We start from the raw sequence: 16,636 nt of genomic DNA, 5'->3' as shown, positions 1-16,636 counted from the left end.
TTTCACACATGAACCACTCTCTGTGTAAAAAATTTGACCCTCATGTCTTTTTTAAACATCTTCCCTCTCACCTTAAAAATGTGCCCCTTAGTCTTGAAATTCCCCATTTTAGGGAAAAGACAATCACCATTAACTCTATCTATATCTCCCACTATTTTATAAACTTCTATCAGGTCACCTCTCAACCTCCCACGCTCCAGTAAAAAGAGTTCCAGCCTTTCTTTATAATTCAAACCTTCCATAACTGGCAACATCCTGATAAATCTCTTCTGAACCCTCTCCAGCTTAATAATATCCTTATAATTTGGCAACCAGAACTAGACACAGTATTCCAGAAACAGCCTCACCAATGTCCTGTACAACCTCAACACGATTTCCATATCCTACACTCAAAGGACCGAGCAATGAAGGCAAGCGTGCCAAATGCCTTTTTAACCACCCTGTCTACATGTGATGCAAACTTCAAGGAACTATGTACCTGCACCCCTAGGTCCCTCTGTTCTACAACACTACCCAAGACCCTACCATTAACTGTATAAGCTCTACCCTTGTTTGTTGTACCAAAATGCAATACCTCGCAGTTAGCCAGATTGAACTCCATCAAGGTGTAGAGTTTAATACACACCACCACCAGGCTTTATTTGGAGCCTTGGGATGTGTTTAATGAGGTGGTGTCAGGTCAGGGAGCCAGTTTTCAGCTCACTGACCCATTTGATCAAGATGTGGAGGTGCTGATGTTGGACTAGGGTGGAAAAAGTCAGAAGTCGCACAACACCAGGTTATAGTCCAACAGGGTTATTTGAAATCACAAATTGTCAGAGGGCTGCTCCTTCATCAGGTAAAGTCAGACTTCACCTGATAAACGAGCAGCGCTCCAAAAGCTTATGATTTCAAATAACCCTGTTGGACTATAACCTGGTGTTGTGCAACTTCTGACTTTTTCCATTTGATCAAGATCCTTTGAAATCTCAGAAAGCCTTCTTCATTATCTAAATGCCACCAATTTTGGTGTCGTCTCAAATTTACCAACTATGTCTTCTCTATCCTTTTAAATGTTTGTTACTTATTTTCACTGCTTTATCCCAAATCCCTTTTGTAGGCATGTATTAGCCTTTATTTGCAAGAGAAGATTGAGCTTAAGGGAGAGAACTCTTGCCTTGCCTCTTTTCTATGTCTGTGGTCAACATCCATCTTTGGAAGTTATAAATATCAGCCCTACACCCCATGGCTCCCATCCCAAAAAGCAAAGTTGGTTGCCGTTTATTTCACTTCATAAGAGTTGATGAGGGCAGAGAAGGAGTGACGAAGAGGAGTCAAAAACAACAAGCTCCTTTTATTGATGTCAGGTCCTTAGAATTGGCAACTTCCACCCACAGCTCAGAGCCCACAAGGAAACATTCCAGGATTTGCAGCATGGTCACAGCCCCACCCATCATTGGGTCAATGTAAGCAAGAGAGGGAAGAGGCCTTTAAAGAACATTAGTTGTTTTTTTAAAGGACAAGGGAGTGGGAAAGCAATCTTCTTCACCCAGAGTTAAACAGGGCAGAGATGAAAAGTCAGTGGAGTCCCTGACCTGATACCACCTGATTAAACACATCCCAAGACTCCAAATAAAGCCTGGTGGTGGTGTGTATTAAACTCTACACTTTGACTGTTTCTCCCCGCACTGATGCTACCCAATCTGCTGAGTGTTTCCATCACTTTCTCGTTTTCTGTATACATAAATTTAGGTTATATAAAGAGAATAGCTCCAGCTCCCCCAAACTATCCGATTGACTGAATTTTTCACTCCCTGGACTAATCTCATAAATGTAGCTTAATCTATATAGGCGCTGCGTTCAAGAGGAAAAGAATTCACAGTTTCTACTTCTCTGTTGCAACATTCCTATAACATTGACTTTAAATGATCTTGACTCAAACAGCTGGTGACTGATGGATGTATGTTCAGCACCACATGCTCAGAAATGTACCTGGAGGGCTTCAACTGCTAACATTTCAGAAAGATAAGAAAGTAAACAGCACCAGATGTTTAGCAAGCAACTTTACCAGCGAGAAAATTCAAACTTGTTGAAGGTAATGATGTTAAAACATAGAAAATATGCAATACATAGCATATTGTAAGAGCTTGTACAGTTATTTCTGTTTTGAGCTGGAAAGGAAGCTACAATGAAAAATTCAGATAAGTTTTATATAAGTTGAGATTTTTTTTAAAAAGTCCATTAATAAGTAGGACCCAAGCAATCTCTTTCATAAATGCTTTATCAAAAATTGTCAGCAGAAGGGCACTAAGCTGTTAAGTGAACTCGTTCATTTTTCATAATTTAACAGAAATGAGTCAATCCTTGAAGATATGTCTTCACTGTTTAAAAATATAGAGAAAAGTTTTATCATAAATATGTGAAAGAGAATGTTCCATGTAAAGGGTATCTATCCCAATTCCCAATTTATCTTATCCAAAGCTCTAAGCAATATCAATGTGAAATATGATAAGATACAAAACATTTTCTAATTTTTAAACAAAACAGATTTTACCTTTGTTAAAATTATTCATTTGTTATTAATACAAAAATTGGACATTATTGTTTAATGTTTTGATATAAATGTAGTGATTCCATTTTGTAGTTAGTTACAGGTTTTTAAAATTGCTAAACAGAGAGGCTGTAAAGATGGCATCTATAAAATGCCAAGGTGACAAGTGATGCCCTGAAGCAGGCTTTGTGTAAAATCAGGTCCAGTATAGACCATATTCACTGGTGCATAAAAATGGCTTATATCATGCTGCAGTGCCGACCTGTACCAAATGGCCTCTCCATCGCCATTAGTTTCTTTTCATTACTGATGCTGTGACACATGCTGAGCTTGCTTCCATTTCAAATTCATCAGCAGCATCTCACATACTGAAGATAATTACAGTGTGGGCAATTTCCTTGAGTATAGAAGATTGAGGCATGATCTGATCAAGGGGTCTAAAATATAAAAAGGTTTGGTAAATAAATGCAGCATTAGTATTGCTTTCAAAGGAAGAATCAAGAAAAAAGGATCATAATTGTAAAACTGAATCTTCAAATAGTGGTGCAGTAGTATAGTGTATGGACCAAATAATCCAGACACTTGAACTAATGATCCACTGAACTATGTTGAAAACCCATCACAGCAGTTAACAAAGTTAAATTTGATTAGTTAATTTGCCTGGAATAAAATGCAAGTATCGGTTATTACTTGCATGAAATATCTGAATTTTCATAAAAGTCCACGTGATTCAATGATATATTTTAGGGAAGGGAATTTGCAATCCTTACTTAGTCCAGCCTGTATCAGACACTGTCGAAAAAGCCTTGGTGAATTTCTTGCAGATGGTGCACACTGCTGCCACTGAGTGTAGGTGATGGAAGTAGCGAATATTTGTGGATATAGTAACAATCAATTGGGCTGCTCTATCCATTGTTGTTTGAAGTGTACATTTCTGAGCTAGACATGGACTAGGTCAGTACATCAGTACATTTTAAGATGAATGCAGAAATTGGTGAGGTGGTAAATAGGAAGAATGAAAGCCTTTGACTACAAGATGACATAGATTGGGCTGGTCACATGGATATAAAAGTGGCAGGTGAAGTTTAATCCAGAAAAGTGTGAAAGTGAGCACGTGATGAATGGTAGGATCCTGGGTAATACTGAGGATCATCAGGACCTTGTTGTGCATTTACATAGATCTTTAAAGGCAACAGGACAAGTGGACAGGGTGGTTTAAAAGGTTTATGGGATGTTTGCCTTCATTATTCAAAGTATTGACTATAACAGCTAGGAGGATATGGTAAAATGTTGATTAAGTGTCAGCTGGAAAACTGTGTGCAGCTCTGGCCACCACACTATTGATAATTGGTGATAGCACTGGAGAGGAAGCAGAGAAGATTCACCAGAAAGTTGACTGGACAGGAGAGTTTCAGTTAGGAAGGGCCACTGCACAGGTTCGCATTGTTTTCCTTTAAGCAGAGACGGTTGCAGGGGAAACTTTTTGATTCGACCAAATATGATGGGCATAGATACAGTTGATAGGAATAAACATTTCCTCTTAGTAGAGGGATCAATTAACAGGGAGCATAGATTTAAATTAAGGACAGAACATTGGGAAGGAACTCAAGGTGAGGCTTTTTACCCTAAGGGTGGTGAGTATCTGGAACTCACTGCCTGAAAGAATGTTAGCAGTCCTTGTTTTTACCTAGAATTTGGAACCATTACAGCATTTAGAAGTATCTGGATGTAGGTTTGCTTGCTGAGCTGGAAGGTTTATTTTCAGACGGTTCGTCACTCTACTAGGTAACACCTTCAGTGAGCCTCTGGACAAAGCCGGCTCACTGAAGATGTTACCTATGGTGACGAAATGTCTGAAAATGAACCTTCCAACTCAGGGAGAAAACCGACATCCAAAACCACAACCTGAGCTCCAAATCTTCTCATAACACGCTATTTAGAAGTATTTAGATGAGTATTTGAAATGCCATATCATACAAGGCTCTGAGCCAAGCATTAGAAAATGGGAATAGATAGGTGTTTGATGCCCAGTGTGTGGACACACGCAATGGGTCAAATGTCCTCCTTCTGTGCTGTAACATTCTGTGACTCTGTGATTCTATAAATAGATTTTTTGTTAGATAAGAGTAATAAATAATAAGTACCCATACACAGATGGATAGAGTTGAGCTGCAGATAAGCCAGGAACTGGCAAAGAATGCACAAGGAGCTGAATAGCCTAAATATTTCCTCAGTATTTATAATATATGAATGATCAGACCATTACTGTTTGCGCAGAGTTTTTCTTTTATGATCATGGGGAATGCTTTCCCACAATTTAAAATGGACTTTTATACAAATCAATGCATTCTTCAATTAAGTGCTGCTATAGAAGTGATGTAGTATTAATTATATTGTTAAGTACTGTCACACTTTGGGTTAGGGAGCCTATTTTGATGCCAAATTAAGTAACAACTAATGACAAATTAACTCCTTCATATAATGTCTAGACTTTTGATCGTTACCAGACCAATTAAGTTTTATTAGTAATAGCTTTGCTGAAATATTAATTCCAATTATTGAAGATAATTATTTTTTGGCTAAACACGACAATATTTGCATTGTCATCAAGACATGTTAGAGGGCATGTAACAAGTGTACCTTGTCCTAGTAAGGGCTCTTGTGTCACAGAAGTAGAGTCCCTACCTCTGGGCCAGTATTCAAATCCCTCCAACTCCAGAGGTGTGGTATAACATATCTTTGCAGTTTGATTGAAAATATGTACACTGCTGTAGCACAGCCACACACATTGGATGCTCTGATATGACGTAGCATTCTGAATTACTTCAACTGATAAGTTTAAGGACCCCGTTAATGTAAAGCTGCAACAGTCAGAGTTCAGTCATTGAACAAATAGCAATTGAAGCACTTCAGTCCTAAGTGGCAGCATGCACTGTATCATTCCCACAAGGATGTGACTCATTGTGATCATTGTAAAGTGGTACCACTACAACCACTATCCACACATCAACAGGGAAACCTCAATCAGCAGAGTCTGAATGACATATTCATGAATAAAGAAAGAGCAAGAGATGAATAAAGTTAATATCAGAAATAAATCCACATTCTCTGCTTGTGATATCTATTAGCTGTACTTATTTAGAATCATCATAAATAGAATGAACAGTCTCACTCTTATCGAGAGGATTGCAGAATTGCCCTGTAGTTCCCAGGGATGTACAGGGTGGATTGGCCATGCTACGTTGTGACATAGTGTCCAGGGATGTGCAAGTTAGGGTGGATTGGCCCTGCTAATTTTTCCAGTAGTGTCCAGGGATGTTAAACTTTCTCGTAATGTCCAGGGATGTGCAGATTTGGGTGGATTGGCCGTGCTGAATTGTCATGTAGCGTTCAGGGATATGCAGGTTCGTGTAGATTGGTGATGTTAAATTGTCCCATTGTGTCCAGAGACATGCAGGTTAAGGGGGATTGGACTTGATAAATTGTACCATAGAGTTGAGAGATGTGCAGGGTGTTATGAGATTGGCAATCTAAAATTGTTCGATAATGGCCAGGGATTTGCAGGATTGGGTGAAATAGTACAGGCCACAAGTGTCTAAGGTAGTACTGAATGTAGTGGATGATATCAATCTTTCATCACAACTTTATTGTAGCTCATGAATTTTTTTAACTAAAATCTCAGTGAGTGGAATGTTATTTGTTGGATCATTCCAAATTTTAAGATCAGAACAAAATAGAGAGAGCTACTCACAAAACTGTTCTAAAAGAGTAAAATATACAAGAATTAATCAATTTCTTTGAGCTCTTAATATAAAATAAATTGCAAAGCTCCTTCTAAGAGCTAATAATGGACAACATGAACCCAATTCTGCACATGATACTATGATTTAAGGAATTTACTATTGATTCATAAATGTTTGAAATCATTACATTAAATGAGACGATAATGGGAGAGAGGATTGTGGAAGTAATGGTGAGACCTTTTTCAGTTTCAGCATTAGAGAACTGTCAAACAAATTGAACCCTAAAAGGATGCTCTAGAACACATTACAAAAGACTCACAGGATGTGGCAAAGTTATGAAATGAATACTTTACTTCAAATAAATGCTCAAAAGTTGGAATTTAATAATCATGTTAAAAATCATGAGATTTTGATGCTAGGTCACATACCTGAAACATTGCAGCTGTTTCTCCCAGAGCAGATGCTACCTGACCAGCTGACTACATTCACTATTTTCTGTTTTTTAAATCAGAGATTCATTTATCGTTTTAGATAGAGCAGCCAGGCCAAATAATATCAACCCAAGGCTCCTCAAGGAAATAGGCTGTGCTAGCCTTCTGTCCATAGTTTTGAATGATCACAGGACATTGAGATGGTTCCCATGGTGCTAATGTATTCTCCATGTTTAAAAAACAGAGACAAGGCCCATTTGTTTGATGTCAGTAAGAAGAAAGATGCTTCAGGGGATCATTAGAAGTGCAAAATATGATCACTGAAACAGAGAGGGAACATCATTAGGAACATCTGACATGGTTTGAGAAAAAGAGGTGATTTCTCACAAGCTTAATTAATTTCTCAAGACACCAAAATGGTGGATGAGGGAAACGAGGTGACATCGCTCTTATAAAAAGCATTTGACAAAGGCAAAACTAAACTTCTGCTCAAGATTGTCAGCAATGTAAAGAGCTGATGTCAAAACTTTTGGAAAACATAAGTACAAACAGACTTAAATCTGTCTCGAGGCTGGCATGTTGCCCACAGGGTTTGCTGTTAGAACCATTCATTGTCTCTATTTTTATTAATTATCTGGATTGTGTGGTGCTGGAAAAGCACAGCAGGTCAGGCAACATCAGGATGAAAGGCTTATGCCTGAAACGTCGACTGTCCTGCTCCTCAGATGCTGTCTGACCTGCTGTGCTTTTCCAGCGCCACACTTTGCAACTCTGATCTCCAGCATCTGTAGCCCTCACTTTCTCTTAATTATCTGGATGTTGGTGTTATGGGTATGATCTTCAGGTTTACCAATGTGCTAAGATCTGTACTAGTGTTTGATCTTTTGATAATGGTTAACAGCTCAAGCAAATCTTGATTTGTTGGAGAAATAGATTTTTTTTAACCATTCACCGATGTGGGCTTCAGTGGTTGGGCCTGGGACACTACCTTATGAAATCTGTCTTCATTTGTGCTAGATATGGCCTCAACCATTGGAGAGCTTTCCCCTTGAATCCGATTGATTCCCATTTTGCTGGGGCTCCTTGATCACACACTTAGTCAAATGCAGCTTTGATGTCACAGGCACCTTCCCTCTGGAATTTAACACTCTTGTCTATGGCCTTTTCGGGCATTAGCCCTTCATCAGGAATGTGGGCTTCATCAGGAATCAGGAATGATGAATGGCTTTTGCCTGAAATGTCGACTCCCCTGCTCCTCAGATGCTGCTTGACACACTGTGTTTTTCCAGCGTCACCTTTTTTGACACTGACTTCTCCAGAATCTGCAGTCCTCACTTTCCCCTGAGTATCAGTGAGCACTTGCTGCTTATTAGCACTGATGATGACCCTGGCGAGCTATGCTACTTTGGAAAGGTGCTACTTTGTGGGCAGGATAAATGCACAATGCACACATCTTTCAAAGAAAACCTTTAAAACAGGATGACAAAAGAATCCAATCATTTGATTGGATAAATCTTCAAAGGTAGAGAGCTGAACTGTGAAGAGATAGCTAGATCACAAAGTGTATTGATGTTTGTTTATAATACAATTCACTAGAAGACAAAGATGTTGTGCAGTTGGGGAATGCTCAGGTGGGCGGTGGAGTGCTGTCTGCAAGTACTCCTTTTCAGCCCTAGGGTCCTGAATCTCCCTTAGGAGCCCGTGTCCCTTTTCGCCTTGCAAAAAGACAATTTTTGCACTGGCTGCCACTGCACAACATTATTCTCAACTCTTACGTCCACTGCCTGGACTGGCGTGATTATTTACCACCCCACACAGCCAGGATCCCCAATAGAGGGCTGTCTACATGGGAGAGTCCTCGCTCTTTCCAGCAGAGACATGGGGTAGAGGGTGTTGCCCGCAGCAGTCCCTTATAACCACATTGTGGTGGTTCATGGACTCCTGGCCCAACAGTTTAATTTGCAGAGCAGTGGAATCAGTAGACCATGTATGTACTGGTTGTGGATGATTGTATCCCCTTTACTGTTATTTGAAAAACATTTCATAGAATCCCTACAGTGTGGAAACAGGCCCTTCGGCACAGCAACTCCACACTAACCCTCTACAAAGTGACCTCCCAGACCCATCCCCCTACTATCCTATATTTACTCCTGACCAATGCACCTGAGCTACACATCCCTGAACACTATGGGCAATTTAGCATGGCCAATTCACCTAACTTGCACATCTTTGGATTGTGGGAGGAAACCGGAGCACCCGGAGGAAACCCACGCAGAGACAGGGAGAATGTGCAAACTCACAAAGACAGTCGCCCGAGGCTGGAATTGAACCCGGGTCCCTGGCACTGTGAGGCAGCAGTGTTAATCACTGAGCCACAGTGCGCTTGCACTGCAGCCCCATGCTCCTGATTTTTGGGCACTCGGCGAAGAGGAGTGTGGGCAGGTCAGAAGACCTCCTTGTAGATCGGCTCCTGGGTCTGGCCAGGCTGGCTATAAAATAGGTCCAGACAGCGGGCTGTGGTGGGGGTCATATCTTCCAGCTGTCTTCCCGCTTTCCTGGTTATGTTCATGCCTGGGTTCCTTGGAGAGGGAGCACGCTGTGATCATCAGTGCTCTCTATGCCCTTAGAGAGAGATGGGCACCACAGGGGATACAATGCTCTATTTCCCCATCCAACTCAACTTTGATTTAGTACCTTCCTTCCCTCCTGCCTCCACCTCACCTTTAATGGTTTGCATTGTCATCATGGACTTGTAAATATTTAATTGATTACATGGGTGATTAATGGTGGTGGTTAGTAGTTTAAAAAGAAAGTGATGGTGATTTGGTGTTGGAATGTCTTTCAGTCGTGTGTGAAAGGTAAGGAAGATTAAAGAATTAGATATTTGGCTATCAGTAGAGTATGTCTCAGAGGGTCCAGCCTTCTCCCAGCTGGTCACAGCTGTTTACCACCTTGGAGATCATCAGCAAACAAAATGTTTCTGAAACAGTGGTCAGATATCTACAATACTCTGACAGGCATACCAGCTGCTCAGAAGAGAAAGTGGGGGGAGATCCTCTCAAGCATGCTGTGGGCAAGGTGGCACACTCCTTTGTAATGATACAAAAGAGAATTCATCATTACGAAGTGTCAAATGTATGGTGTATGCAGGACCTCAGTGTGCTTGCTTGTTCTCAATGCCCTCTTAAACAGCACTACGGTACCCTGACGCCAGCATTCCAGGCAGCAATGTCAGCAGCTTACGTCCACATCCGTGACTATAGCAGTGGCTTGAACTGTCACTGTCATTGTATGGCCAATAGATTCAACAAAGAGCAAAGCTTTTATCGTGATCTTGCAGATGTCTGCCACCACCTTGATGTGACAGACCCAGCCTCCTAAGACCCAGTCATGTCAAGGAAATTAACCTCTGTCAGTAGGTCATGCTTCCCAGCTTGTAGTTCTACAAACTGTATCCCTCTGTTTGCAGAGCAAGAATTCTGTCACTGGTTACTGCCACTGGTCATATTTCTCTTCATCTGAGGGACAATTTAAAGTGAGCAAAGCAGCAGCCAGTGAGATAGGACAGAGCAAATCTCCAAAATGCAGATAGCAAATTCTCAGAAAGACTTCAATGAGCAAGCTCTTTCCCGTGAGTAGTGCAGGATCTGAGACAAAGCAGGGGAGAATGTGTCTTACCAACTTAATAGAGTTCTTTGAGGAAGTGACCAAGTTGATAGATGAAGGAAGGACTGTTGATGTCATGTACATGGACTTTAGTAAGGTAGTTAATAAGGTTGGTAAACTAATAGAGAAAGTGAAGTCACATGTGTGCAGGGGGTTCTAGCTAGGTGAATAAAGAACTGGTTGAGCAACAGGAGACAGAGAGTAGTAGTTGAAGGGAGTTTCTTGAAATGGAGATAGGCGAACAGTGGTGTTCCACAGGGATCAGTGCTGGGGCCAATTGTGATATACATAAATGATCTGGAAGAGGGCACTGTTGGTATGATCAACAAGTTTGCAGATGACACGAAGATTGGTGGAGTAGCAGAAAGAATAAGGGACTGTCAAAGAATACAGGAGAATAAATATAGCCTGGAGAGTTGGGTGGTAAAATGGCAGATGGAGTTCAATGCAGACAAATGTGAGGTGACGCATTTAGGCAAGTCTAATTCTAGAGCGAATTATACAATGAACAGAAGAGCCTTAGGAAAAGTTGATGAGCAGAGAGATCTGGGAGTGCAGGTCCATTGTACCCTGAAGGTTGCTGCACAGGTGGATAGGGTGGTCAAGAAGGCATATAGTATGCTTGCCTTCATCAGATGGGGTATTGAGTTGACAGGTCATGTTAAAATTGTACACGACGTTGGTTTGGCCACATTTAGAAGACAGTGGACAGTTCTGGTCGCCACATTACCAAAAGGATAAGGACGCTTTGGAGAGGGTGCAAAGAAGGTTTACGAGGATGCTGTCTGGTATGGAAGGTGCTAGCTATGAAGAGAGGTTGAGTAGGTTAGGTTTGTTTTCATTAGAAAACAGGAGATTGAGGGGGGACCTGACTGAGGTCTACAAAATCATCAAGGGTAAAGACAGGGTAGACAGAGATAAGCTTTTTCCCAGGGTGAAGGATTTAATAACGAGAGGTTACGCTTTCAAGATGAGAGGTGAAAGGTTTAAGGGGCATACACGTGGCAAGTACTTTACACCAAGGGTGGGAGTTGGCTGGAACGCACTTCAGTAGAGCTGGTCGATACAGGCACGGTAGATTCATTTAAGATGCGTCTGGACAGATGCATGAATAGGTGGGGAGCAGAGGGATACAGATGCTTAGGAATTGGGCGACAGGTTTAGACAGTAGATTTGGATAGACTCAGGCTTGGAGGGCCGAAGGGCCTGTTCCTGGGCTGTAAATTTCCTTTGTTCTTTGTTCTTTGTTCACAACTGCTTGTTCCAAGAGTCAGCACAGGTACAAAGAAGAGAATGGCCTTCCTCTGTGCAGTATGTTTCTATGACTAGAAAAGTTTCTCATGGACAAGATCTATAGTCATTTCGAAACAAATTGACTTATTAGTGATAGACAGCATGGTTTTGTGCAGGGGAGGTCAGGCATCACTAACTTGAGGAGGTGATGAAGATGATTGATGAAAGAAAAGCAGTTGATGTTGTCTACATGGACTTCAGTAAAGTCTTTGACAAGGTCCCTCATGGAGACTGGTACAAAAGGTGAAGTCACATGGTATCAGGGTGAGCTGGCAAGCTGGATACAGAATTGGCTTAGTCATAGCAGACAGAGGGTAATGCTGGAAGGATGCTTTTCATAATGGAGGGTTGTGTTAGGGATCAGTGCTGTCCGTGATCTACATAAATGAGTTTGCAGACAATACAAAGGCTGGTGGAATTGTGAGTAGTGAGGAGGATTGTCAGAGGATACAGCAGGATATAGATCAGTTGGAGGCATGTGCAGAGAAATGGCAGATGGTGTTAAATTTGGACAAATGTGAGGTGATGCATTTTGGGAGGTCAAATACAGATGGAAATTATACAGTGAATGGCAGAGCGCTTACGACTATTGATATGTAGAGGGATCTGGGTGTGCATATACACAGATCACTAAAGGTGGAAGCGCAGGTTGATAATAAGTGTACGGTATGCTTGCCTTCATTGGAAGGGACATTGAGTATAAGGATAGGCAAGTTATGCTGCAACTTTATCGAACTTTGGTGATGTCATATTTGGAATACAGTTCTGGTCACCGCACTGCCAGAAGGATGTGGAATCTTTGGAGAGGGTACAAAAAAGGTTAACCAGGACGTGACTTGGTATGGGGAATTTTAACTATGGAAAAAGGTTGGATATACTGGGTTTATTGTCACTGGAATGCAGGAGGTTTAGGGGTGACCTGATAGAAGTTTATAAGATTGTGAAGGGCAAGGATAGATTGGAAAGTATGAGGCTTTCTCTCAAGGTGCGAGGGGGTAAGTTTAAAAGAGATATGCAAAGCGGGTTTTTCACTCAAAGGGTGATGAGTGCCTGGAACACACTGCCAGAGGTGGTGGTGGAAGCAAGCACAATAGCAGCATTCAAAAAGCACCTTGATGAATGCATGAATAAAAAGAAAATATTGGGAGATGGATTCTGTAAGTGAAGACACTTTTAGTATGGAAGGGTAAAATGTGTCAGCTCAGGTTGGAGGGCCAAAGGGTCTGTTCCTGTGCTGTATTGTTCTTTGTTCTTTGACTTTCTTGCCTGTGGTTCTGATGATGACTGTAGCCCTGAATTATGATGACTCAGCGTCGCTCTAGGCTGCAACATGTGACATTATTGATGTCTGTTGGTGATATTCCATGCAACTCAGAAGAGTTGCATCAACTCCCTCATGAGAAGAGGTGGCCCAAGAAGAAAGTGCACCTCTTTCTTCACTAGAAACACAAAAAAGGCATGTGACATAATTAATTGTGCACAGCCTTGCACATTCCACAGGAAGATCACAAACAACTTAATAACAGCAGAAACTTCCAATTGCTCAATCTGGAATTGGTGCGTCAACAGGTACGCCAGGCCTAATTTTCCAATGGCTGGCAGGATGCCTTCTTCCTGCAGTATTCCTCAAAGTCACCAACAGCATGCCTCTATCAACCTTCTCGCACCAAAAGGTTGTCAGGTTGGATTGTTTTTCATTAAAGGTAAGGCCCATCTTGAATTTCCCTCGAGCAGTTGGAATTGGGCTGCCTGTTTGAACACTGATATTCATTTAGCACAGAGCTGTGAGGGAAGGAGTTTCAGGATTTTGACCCAGTTGCAATTATGTAAACACAATCTAGTTCCAAACGAGGTTGGTGCATGGCTTGTCTGGGGACAGATGATACCTCCTGAGGATGGCTCCTGTCAGACCAAGCCCTAAGTGTCACATTGGAGGGCTCATCCAGCAAGGCTTTATGGGTAGAGTTCAGGAATAAGAAGGGTGCAGTCACTTTAATGGGATTGTACGGTAGGTCTCCCAACCACCAGCAGGTGATGGAGGAACAGATATTTGTACAGATTATGGAAAAATGCAAAAGCAACAGTATTGTTCTTGTGGGTTATTTTGACTTCCCCTATATTGCCTGGGACCTTCTTAGTGCCAGGAACTTGTTTGGATGGGGTTGGGGGGGATTTGTTAGGTGCACCCAGGAGAGCTTTTTGAAGTAATATGTAACTAGTCTAACTAGGGAAAACCTGGTATTGGGGAATGAGGTAAAAACAATGACTGTAGATGCTGGAAACCAGATTCTGGATCAGTGGTGCTGGAAGAGCACAGCAATTCAGGCAGCATCCGAGGACAGGATTGGGGAATGAGGCCAGCCAAGTGATCAAAGTTTCAGTGGGGAAGCATTTCGGGAACAGTGATCCTAAGTCCTTACATTTTAAGTTACTTATGGATAAAGGATAAGAGTAGTCCTCTGGTGAAAATACCATTTTGTGGGAAGGCTAATTATGACAATATTAGGCAGGCACTGGAGAATGTGGATGTAGGTTTGCTCGCTGAGCTGGGAGGTTCATTTTCAGAAATTTTTTTCACCATATTAAGTAACATCATCCGTGAACCTCCGGATGAAGCACTGATGGTATGGCCTGCTTTCTATTTATGTGTTTAGGTTCCCTTGGGTTGATGGTGTCATTTCCTATGGTGACACCATTTCCTGTTGTTTTTCTCAGGGGGTGGTAAATGGGATTCAAATCAATGTGTTTGTTGATAGAGTTCCAGTTGGAATGCCATGCTTCCAGGAATTCTCGTGCGTGTCTCTGTCCTCGGATGGATGTGTTGTCCCAATCAAAGTGGTGTCCTTACACATCTGTGTAAGGATACTAGTGAGAGTGGGTCATGTGTTTTTGTGGCTAGGTGATGTTCATGTATCCTGGCAAGAGGGTGGCAAGTGCCTGTATTGCACTGCTTGAGGAGGTGGATACAAATGCAACATTTAAGAGCCATCTTGACAGATATGTGAATAGACAGGTAATAGAGGGATACAGACCATGTAAAGGCAAGAGTGTTTTACTTTAGAAAGATATTGTATCTCAGACAGGCTTGAAGGTGAGCCAAATGGCTTGTTTCTGTTCTGTGCTGTTCTTTGTTATTTGCATAAAATCATTCATTCACTAAACTCAGATTGAACAAATATTTGGCCTTCTCAAACATAATTTGTGGCAGAATAAATATGGATGCATCCTTTCTGGAATACGGTGCATTTTACCCTCATTGCATTGAGTTTTTGTTCTGTGGATTTATTTGAAGCTGTGTTTTTTTTTCATCTTGAGTAGCTTTAGTTCTAATGAATGCAACATAATACATCTAACACAATCTGAGTTAAAGTAGTTTTAAAGCATTTAATTTACGGGTATAGTAGCGCAGTGGTTGTTTTATTGGACTGGTAGCCCAGAGACATGTGTTTGAATCCCACCACAGACCTTAGGGAAATTAAATTCAATCAATTCAACCAGAATAGAATACAAGAAGTAGGAGCTGAAATGGACTATAATGAATAATAGACTTTGAACCTACTCTGATATTTAACTCAGTCATAGCAAACCTACTAGCTCAAAGTCATTTTTTCTGCCTGTGCCCCTTGTCCCTCATGTTTCTGGGAGATTAAATATCTGTCCATTTCAATTATGAATCGTCACAATCATAGAAAATCCATTAACTCTCTAAAGCAGAGAATTCCAAAAATTCACAACCATTAAGAGAAGTTTCTCCATCTTAAATGTTCAGTCAGGAGGAACAACTTCTCAGAGTCTACTTTGTCAAGCCCGTTCAGAATCTTGGTCAACAAGTGTGGCGCTGGAAAAGCATAGGCGGTCAGGCAGTAGTCGAGGAGTAGGAGAGTCGATGTTTCGAGCATAAGCTCTTCATCAGGAATGTGGGGGCAGTGGGTGGGGCCAGGCAGGCTGAGGGATAAATGGGAGGGTGTGAGGCTGAGGGGTAGGTAGGTAGGAATGTGATAGATAGATGAAGGTTGGAGTGATGGTGATAGGTCAGAGTGGATGGTGGAGCGGGTAGATGGGAAGGAATGAGAGATTTTGGTTATTAGATTAGATTGCTTACAGTGTGGAAACAGGCCCTTCGGCCCAACAAGTCCACACCGACCCGCCAATGCGCAACCCACCAAGACCCATTCCCCTACATTTACCCCTTCACCTCACACTACGGGCAATTTAGCATGGCCAATTCACCTAACCTGCACATTTTTGGAATGTGGGAGGAAACCGGAGCACTCGGAGGAAACCCACGCAGACATGCGGAGAATGTGCAAACTCCACACAGACAATTGCCTGAGGCAGGAATTGAACCTAGGTCTCTTGCGCTGTGAGGCAGCAGTGCTAACCACTGTGCCACCATGCTGCCCAAAATGGGTGGATTATGTGGATAGATATGTGGAGAAACTAGGATTCTTCTCCCTGGAAGACAGAATATAGAAAGGAGTTATAATCAAGACATTCAAAATCACGAGGGAACTAGATAGAAAGAAATTATTCTTACTGTTGGAAGTCCTGAAAACCAGAGTACATTGAATCAAAGTTAATGGCAATAAAAACATGCAAACAGAAGGTTTTTTTAAAAAACACATTAATCTGGTATGGACTGCCTGAGAACGCAGTGGAGGCAGTTTCAATTATCGCTTTCAAAGGTAAGTTGGATTAGTATCCAAAGAAAAATATTTTCAGGGCCACAGGGCAATAGCAGGAGAGGAGGGCTAGCTAAGTAACTTTTTCGAGAAATAGCATGCATGCCAAAAGGCAAGATAGTCTCCCTCTGTGTTGTAACTAATCTATGATACTGTGCTTCTAAACTGCCCTCTGTAACAGCTTAGCAAACTATTCAGCTATATCATCATGTGCTCAAGGGCAATTAGAAATGGACAATAAATCTAGCCTTGCCTGTGACGCCCACATCCCGTGAATGAAAAACGGGAAAG

The sequence above is a fragment of the Chiloscyllium plagiosum genome, unplaced genomic scaffold (genome assembly GCF_037043375.1).
Source record: "Chiloscyllium plagiosum isolate Xiang-an unplaced genomic scaffold, Cpla_swu_hap1 HiC_scaffold_19, whole genome shotgun sequence".
NCBI lineage: Eukaryota > Metazoa > Chordata > Chondrichthyes > Orectolobiformes > Hemiscylliidae > Chiloscyllium > Chiloscyllium plagiosum.
The sequence above is the reverse complement of the archived record's forward strand: the minus strand, read 5'-3'. Positions refer to the sequence as shown.